Below are 9,891 nucleotides of genomic sequence, written 5' to 3' on the forward strand. Positions count from 1 at the left end.
AATATACACCAGAAAAATAACAAATAAAGAGTTTGAAAACTCACGCACTGCAACACGCTCTCAGACCGCAGTCACTGCACTCACCACGTTCGCTCCCAACACGCACTCGAGAGAGAGAGAGAGAGAGAGAGAGAGAGAGAGAGAGAGAGAGAGAGAGAGAGAGAGAGAGAGAGAGAGAGAGAGAGAGAGAGAGAGAGAGAGAGAGAGAGAGAGAGAGAGAGAGAGAGAGAGAGAGAGAGAGAGAGAGAGAGAGAGAGAGAGAGAGAGAGAGAGAGAGAGAGAGAGAGAGAGAGAGAGAGAGAGAGAGAGAGAGAGAGAGAGAGAGAGAGAGAGAGAGAGAGACTAGCGAAAGGTTTGTGAGCGGTTGTGACAGGAAAAGGATATGGGACACAACCACAAGCTTAGGCTCCGCCCTCTGCACATCTTGTACATCAGACACTTGCTTGCTTGCTTGCAAGATGAATAACCTCGCGAGATCAAAAGAGATTCTCTCGACGTTTAGTGAAATGTGGAGCTAAACCGTCCATCTGGCAGCGTCAGGTTAACATAGTGGTTCTCAAATGGGGTCCGGGGACCCCCAGGGGTCCGTGGCACTTTGCCAGGGGGTCCACGAAAGGTTTTCAGGAAAATAAAAAAAATATTTATATATTTTTTTGCAAAAGCTTCATAGTTCAACAAAAATATTTTATGCTTTAAATTTAAAATGGTTCATGGATTAAATTCTAATCTAACAAACCTATCAATTTAAAAGTCAAGCACGTTACAGTACCATGGAAACAATTAAGCTTAGCCCAAAATCACAAATCAGAATGGGGGGGTCCCCAGTATATTTTCTATCTTGTAAGGGGTCCTTCGCTGAAAAACATTTGAGAACCTCTGGCCTAGGCTACTGTACAGATATCTTCAACTCCTTTTATCCTATTTTTAAACTTTTAAACTTTTGTCACCTAGCCTATGTACATATTTGTTTGCAAGACCGAAATGTTTACATATCTCTCTATTATAACAGGCTAACATTATAGTTTATATTATTGTTATTATTGTTACTATTATAGTGTAGCGAATCGATAATTCGCCAAGGAACCGGAGACTTGAAGTTGGTACAAGGCTTTTATTCTCTGGCTTCACAATAGCTCCTAGCAGCTAGCTTCGCTGCTAGCTCTACATGCAACCACTCCAACTCCCTCTCATAGTTAGACTGACTTCCGCCCCGGCCGCTGGTCACATATACACCCCTCCCCCTAGGAACACACCCACACATATCAGTTCCTAGCTACATACGGAAACACCACAATACCTGCAATTACCTGGATCGCTACATTTCCCCCACCCAACTTTAATGTCGCTCCCACGCGACACCCACAACCCACACATATCCCCCTGTACCAAAACACAACACCCCACAACATTTTTCCATCACCACATCAATTTCCCCACATAGTCTCTAATTTTTCAGCACACTTCTTTTCGCATTCCACCACCACCGTTTACATTTCATACTTCCCAACAACAGTCTTTTCTTTTTTCCACACCCCCCATAATGTCTAGTTTCCCATTAGGCACTCCATAATGTCTAGTTTTTCATTATTTCCTTTCTTTTCCCCCATTCATTTAACACAACCCCAACATTTACATCATTTCTTTCTGACCTTTTCCCACTTCACTTCAACCACCATTTCCATCACCCCTTTTTACAGCTTCTGTCCCACCTGAAGCCAGAGCCGTATAATAGAAGAGTTCCGACATCTCCATTCACTCCAATGGACCAGTTTTTTTCCAGGAAGTAGAAAGTGGAACTCTTGAGTAAAAAAAGCAGCACTGTCAAGTTGCAGCAAAATAGACAGTGTTTTACTTTGAAAGGGTTTTTCATCCCTTGAAATGAATCAAATTGTACATTATAGGCTTTATTTTAGCATGCAAAAGTAGCGCGAGACCCATTCCTGGCTGTTCATTGGCTAATGAGTCTCGCATTTTGGTCCTCCGCTGACGCCACTCTCTTACTAGAGGACACTACCTGAAGCACATTACAGTCAACACAGCGAAGGCAGTAGTCCCGCACAACCTCCTTGTGTTTGCCCCAGTAGTAAAGTTCACGAACCCGGCGGAGTGTCGATTCAGGCCCGAAATGACCCTTCCAGCCGCAGCCCCCGTGCGTCCCCCGTAGCACCAACCCCCGCAGGTAGCTGGGTACAACCCTCTAGGAACCCCCTTTCCCCTTGGCCCCCTTACCTCTCCAACAGCCCATCTCCATCCAAACGCAGGTCTGAAAACATGTTCCACAGTCCCTTCGTGGCACCGGAACACGTGTGAATCTCCTCCACAGGGGGCCGGCGTCCGGCCGCTACCCACGCACACACTGGACCGATATCCGCGTCCTCCGCCTGCCTGCGTTTCCACTCCTCCTCGTCGACATCCATGATGGCGTCTATGTCCTCGTCTGTCAGGTCCACATCTGAACAGTCTCCCTCGTCTTCCTCCACCTCTTGCACTCGTTCGTCCTCCCGTCCCCCTCCCCCAGGGGGCGGCGCGCTCCGGACAGCAGGGCGAACACCACCGGCATCGATCTCCACCTCGGCTCTCCGCAGTGCAACCATGGGGGGTATGACGCGGCTAGGCTGGGCCGGTTCCCCCCAGGCTCACCCGGAGACACGAGCGTCGCTCCCCCGACTGTAACAGCTCTGCAGACGATATCGCCCCCTACCGGCTGGTATACAGAGCAGCTAGGCTTTTCCGGCGTTAGCAACACCCGTCCATCTGGACACGCAGTCCACGCTCTCCTGACCTGAATGACCGGCTCTGCACTGCTCCGCTGCTCCGCTGCTTGTTGCTCAGGCTGCTCCACTGCTCCGCTGTTCCTCTGCCTGTTGCTCCGGCTGCTCCCCCGGCTGTGTGTCTCCTCCAGCGCCCACACCCTCAGTGCAGTCTCTGGCTAAGTGCTCAAGCGAACGGCACGTCCAACAAAGTCTCACCTGTCCGCCGCCTGCACGTCTCTCCTCTCCCGCTGTCTTCCAGTCCCCGACAGCTTCTTGACACTCTCTGGCTATGTGCCCCAATGCACCCCATGCCCAGCAGGCTCCCTGCTGTCCCCAGTACCTTTGCTCCGCATACCCGGTCCGTCTCCCGGGACCGCTTCGGCACCACCTCGCAACGTGGCCCGGTTCTCCTCAGGTCCAACACAGTCTCTTTTGTGGCTCCTCCGGCCGTTCTCCACACTGCGCTCCCTCTGTGCTCAACTCGTCCACACGCCGCCCGACTTCCCGCAGTGCCCGCCACAGCTCCACTGCCCAGGCAGGAATCGCCTCCGCCAGCCATCTGACCTCTCTCAACAAACGGGCTTCCATGCCCGCCAGCACCGAGCTGATCCCCGTCGTCAGCTCCTCTTTTCTCCCGTTCCCCAATGGCCATTCTTCACCGCGCACCATCACACGTGGTCTTAGCAGCTAGCAGTTAGCAGTTAGCACCCCTGGTAGCTAACTTACTAGCGCTAGGTCTTGAGCCGAAAAACCGCACCACACACAGAGTCTCTTTGCCGTTCCTTCTCTCACCCTCTCCCTTCTCGGCCGTCGCAGAGGGTTATCGATCCCACTTCTGACACCAATGTAGCGAATCGATAATTCGCCAAGGAACCGGAGACTCGAAGTTGGTATAAGGCTTTTATTCTCTGGCTTCACAATAGCTCCTAGCAGCTAGCTTCGCTGCTAGCTCTACATGCAACCACTCCAACTCCCTCTCATAGTTAGACTGACTTCCGCCCCGGCCGCTGGTCACATATACACCCCTCCCCCTAGGAACACACCCACACATATCAGTTCCTAGCTACACACGGAAACACCACAATACCTGCAATTACCTGGATCGCTACAATAGTTTTGTGCTAACCTTTCGGTTATAAATTGTGTTACTTTTTGTTTTGTTGCACACTTGCTTTGGCAATGTAAACTTATGTTCTCCATGCCAATAAAGCCTTTTGAATTTAATTGAATTGAATTGAGAGACTAGCGTCAAATGAGTAAAAGCTTCAAAGTAAAAGCATGATAAAGTTAGTAGAGAGAGAGATCGAGAGTGAGAGACAGAGCGAGAGACAGAGCGCGCGCGCGCGAGAGAGAGAGAGACTAGCGTCAAATGAGCAGGATTGTTTTGCTTCAGCAGGAATTGCACTTCCGGTTTAGTGATTTTGCCTTCAAAGTAAAAGCATGATAAAGTTATTTTTTTTTACCATAAAAATGGAAGTAGAAATTGAACTATGTCCAACATAATGAACATAAGAACACTAAGATGAACCTCTAGTTTAATGTTTGAATGAAAATAGACCTACAAAGGAGACGGTGTGTTATTTGTTGAAATGCTTTCTACACTAATAACAACATTTTGGCAAGTGTAAAAAAAATTAAATGACAATTATATGGTCGATTCATAGTATAGGACGAATCAGCGTGACGTCACTTGCCACCCAGAAATGCGGAACCCCACGGCAGTTAATAGTATGAGTTGTGCCAAACAAACGTTAAAGGAACACTCCGCCCATTTTCAACCAGCTTTGTATCATTAGAACATCAGTAGTATATCAGAAAACTGTAAACGGTTTTGAAGTCTGTCATTTAATTTGACAGTTATTGAGTGTTAAGGTCCACACTAACTCAAATTAATTACTCATTAACTCAAATCAACTCTCAATAACTGTCAAACTATTCATCATTCATCTAGTTTGACAGTTATTGAGAGTTGATTTGAGTTAATGAGTTATTAATTTGAGTTAGTGTGGACCAGTGATGTCACTGGTCCACACTTTAACACTCAATAACTGTCAAATTTAATGACAGACTTCAAAACCGTTTACAGTTTTCTGATATACTACTGATGTTCTAATGATACAAAGCTGGTTGAAAATGGGCGGAGTGTTCCTTTAATATCTCAAAAACTATAGTGGGCATAGTGGGTAGGCTATATTATGGTCAGTGCATGGTCAGTGTCAGACGCTCTGACCATGGTCCGGATCACTTAGTGTGTGGTCGGTCAGGTGGTCAGTGTGGTCTGTCACGTGGTCCGTCAGTGTTCCTTCTTGTCTTAATGCATGGTCAGTGTACAGACGCACTGACCATGGTCCGGACCACTTGATGTGTCATATAGAGATTATAGAGATTGGAAACATCTTGATAGATAACATTATTACATTCCCTCAAATAAGTCGTCAAACGACTGTTATTTCTTTGTGACAAGCAACTTTTTTTCACAGAGTTTGATGAGGAAATGCGCAGAGCACGAGCGCCACCCGCAGGCAGACCCTCGGCCAAGTAGGCTACATTACCCAGCTGCATCAGTCACGTTCTACACCGGACCTTGCACCCATAATCATTTCAGCCGGGCTTCAAAAATAAGGTGGATAAAAAGTAAAAATGTAAAAAAAAACACATTCATGAGTGAAACAACAACAACAACACTGGCAGGTGTTGGACGGCAGGCGGACAGGAGAGGCATCGCCGCCCTCTGGGATACCAATCAACCAGCCAGACAACCAACCAACCAACCACACAGCGAGCCAGTCAGCCAATCAGTACGTCAGTCAGGCGGGCAGAGAGTCAGACAAAACCCAAAACAAAGATGGCCACCACCACAGGAAGCCGCGTTTTGGAACGGTTTGGTGTTTTTTGATTGAGTTAGCGGGACAGGAAGGAAGGAGCAAGAGACACAGAGGGACAAGTGTTACCAAAGGTTACCATGGTTCACCAGATGTTACCAAGGGTTACCATTCATTACCAATATGTTTACCAACAATTACCATGGCTTACCATTGATAGCCAAGGATTACCATGGTTACAGAGTGACAACATTAAGAGCAGAGTTAAAAGGAAGCTTAGGTTTTGGATATACAGCCGCTAGTTCAAATGAACAGCAACGTTTAAGTTTAATGGTGAGAAATGAGTTGTGTTATTGCAAATGTCTCTTACGGTTTACTAGGCACTCATTAGGTTTGTTGTGTGTAAACTCATATTCCAATTGTTCTAACAGATGAAGTAATCCACTGTCTTCAATTGGTATTGTAAAAAGAAGCTATCTGGATATTTATGATTAAACAGCGTGTAGAAGTTGAGTTATATGAAGAAGCCATCGTGCAGAAGATGAGCTTCTACCAGCTCAGATCTCTTTACATGGTAATGGTAAGTAATGGAGTCACTGCGTTTGGCTAGAGCTGCTGGTCAGTCCTCGGCTCTATTGCTGCTAGATCTGTCAGACACAGTTAGCCACCTAATCCTCCTCTCCACACTCACTGAGCTTGGTATCTCAGGATCTGCCCTCTGCTGGTTGAGGTCCTACCTCTTCTCATATCACTGTTATGCTGAAGACACCCAGCTCTCCCTATCATTCCTGCCTGCATGAGGCCACTCACATTACAGGCAAATCCAATTTGGTGATGAAGTCATTAATCATCATTATCTTGATTGATTTCCCAAATCTGATTTGGGAGTGTGACCGCACTGCCACAAATCAGCCTATCTGCATGGGTTGTTATGGTAACGACGTGGGCGTCAGTAAATACGTATGTTGGTGATGTGGTTTTCCTGCGCAGAAGCATTTGATGATGAGTTGCGAGTGACGTTCGTATCCGCACTGAAGGCACATCAGTCAAAAGCACATTTGAAGCAGATTTGAAACTACCTCCATATGTGGTTTGGGACAAGTGACACAAATCAGACTTGGAGCGTCCAGACTCATAAAACCAATCTGGATAAAGTCATTAATAGGTCACTAAAGTTCACAAATCAGATGTGGCCTCCTAGTCTGAACATGGCCTAGCTCTCTATCTTTAAGAAGAGACTCCAGACCCTGCAGCTCTTTAACCAACACCTTCACACTTGATGAGCATGAAGGATGAAAGGATGAAAAAGGGATGATAGATACATGAATGTTAATAGCATGAATGGTGATGAATGAGGGACATGAATGATAAATAAATCCTCTGCACTCTGTGCTGTCTGGTGACACCTGGGTCCATTCAGACTCAAGCTTGGCCTCATGGCACTTCCTCATGTTGTTGTCTTCTGACTAGATCATTGCTTGTGTTGTATAAAGCTCAGATGTACGTCTCTTTGGATAAAAGTGTCTGCTAAGTGAATTTTTAACCTTGTAACATTGTAACACTGTAAATTGTAACATTGTAACACTGTAAATTGTAACATTGTAACATAGGAGTGTAAACAGAGCTCTTATTATTGAGTCACTAAAGCTCCTGGTTTAAAAAAAGAGGCAGAGCTTCATCTTAATCTAGAGGGAAATCAGGAGACAGTGATGTCAGGGTGAGCTGAACCTGGAAGCATGGCACAGGGTCAAGGGTCAATTCACTTTCTATTCAGCCAGTTAAGCTGCTGGATTCAATCCACAAACTGAGAACAAAATCTTGAAAAAGGTTCATACATGCTGTCTTGAAAGAAATCGATGAGAATCAAGACTCTATGACTGACCAATGGACAGAAGCTTGACTTCACTGGTTGAAATGAATTTGAGCCAAACCATGCACACAACTCATTTGATATTTGATAAACAATTTGTTTCTACCTGGTGCTCTCTTGCATTTTGCAATTTGATCCTTCTTTAATCTGTTTTCAATTAATTCCGGTTAGCTTTTACTTGTTTTATTCCCTGTCAAACACTTCATAACTCTACCTGCAAAAGTGCTAAAGAAATAAAACATAATTATTAATGTATTTATATTATTGCCAAACACCATCTTTCTCACTAAGCATGCGGTGTACGCCCATGTGTTACTTCTTCAGATGATATTTGACATGACATGATATGACTGAGGGAAGGCAGAAAGCAGCTTGATTAGTTGATGCAGTCGTAGCACTTCATTGCTACTGTGCAGCCTTTTTGCACTAACTTATCAACTGAACACTCAGCACTTTGTATTGTTTTGATAACTTTGAATCATGCAGGGAAGTTTTGCTGATCGTGGCTCTTTAACAGCAACACTCTTCATATTCCTCGTCTGCTGACTTGCTTTGTGTTGAGTGTGAAGTCTTCAAACTAAATAATCAATTATAGATTTATCGGTTAAAATTAGACCTTTGCAGCTCGGACTCAGCAGGGAAATAAAACAGAATATGAGCACATCAAATATGAAATAAAAATAAAGTTTCCTCAGTTGTCAGCAGCAGAGGGAGCCAGAGAGCTGTTGAAGAAGATGAGAGACTGTGATGCTGACAGACAGACATCACATAACTACACATTTACTCATTTACTGTGTAGTCATGTTTTGTTATTTTAGTTTCCCTAATTAAGGTTTCTCTTTTAATTTAATTTAATCCAGATCAGTGGTTCTCAATGTGAGGTCCAGGGGACCACCTGGGGTCTTTGAGGAGGTTCCAGGTGGTCCCAAGCAAACTGATGAATTGTTAAATAAATTAAATATCCAAGAAGTGAACACAAATAGATGTAGAAGAATGACTGTTTATATCACAGTTTCTCTGTTATCTCTACAATACAGACACACGTACATCAATGTGTCCAGAGAAACAACTGACTAGATCATTATACAAAACCAACATGCAGGAAACTTTGATTCCAACTGTGTATAGTTTACCACGCCCATTGTTATTGTCACATGACCCCACAGCTTCACTTCTCCCTCCCTAGAGAGCTCTCACACACACACACACACACACACACACACACACACACACACACACACACACACACACACACACACACACACACACACACACACACACACACACACACACACACACACACACACACACACACACACAATGAGTGGCGCGCTGCAGTTTAAACTGCCGAGTGTGGGAAAAAAACTGAGTGGATGGACCAAACCACTTTGGCGCACATTGCGGGGGTGGGGGGTGTCAACAGCCTATCAGAATGCGGGTTGTGTGGTGGCCACGTGGGTCACTTGTAAATCTGACCAATCAACAACCACACACGTGAATATCAAGCGCTAGACAGAAGAATGGACGCATTGCAAAACGTTGTAAAATGTGTCTCTAATCTTGATATGAAACAGTTAGAGATGAGGTGTAGAGGTTCTGCTGTGCTGTGGCAACATGTTGGAAGTCAACTGAAATCATTTGACTCCTCAAATCATCAAACTAACAGTTTTTTACCACAACAATCAGCAAATGAATCAGGATGATTTCTGCCACAGCTGCACACACACACACACACACACACACACACACAGACGAGCGCACGCACGCGCACGCACACACACACACACACACACACACACACCCACATTTTGTATTAAATAATAGTGAAATAAGCAGAATGGGTCAGATTTGTTTAATAGCAGATGTTGATACTTATATGCACACTACACACTCATCTCTTCATGACCTCATATCAACAAGATATGATTTGATTTGAGGAACATTGTAATCACATGTTAAGTCAAAGTTATTAAAAAGTCAAAGTTATATAAAAAGTATAGAATCAAATGTTTGAAACCAACACGATCAAACAATGTGAATTTAACCTTAAATTGTTGGAAACATGAGAGATGTTTAGTTTGGTGACATGAATAAAATACAAACATAACAAAGGTCCAAAAGAAAGAGATTTTAACCTGTCAATCATCAACATGTGTGTGCAGGGCTGTAACCAGGATTCCGAAATAGGGGAGGTCCAGCAAGGGGAGGCGCATTGAGGGTTTTTTCCCCCCTTTTTTAGCCATATTTAGAGTAATATATCATTTTAAATCAACATTAGGATTATACTGTTGTGATGTCATTATTCAGTATATTCTCTTTCATGTCACCACCTGCTCAGCTCTCCTATCAACATAATTGTAACTAACAAACACAAACTGTTTTAGCCAAATTCATATCAAAATGACACCTACAAACACAGGTACACAACCCAAGCCGTACACAACAC

This window comes from Poromitra crassiceps (genome assembly GCF_964638095.1).
Source record: "Poromitra crassiceps genome assembly, chromosome: 20".
Taxonomy (NCBI): Eukaryota; Metazoa; Chordata; class Actinopteri; order Beryciformes; family Melamphaidae; genus Poromitra; species Poromitra crassiceps.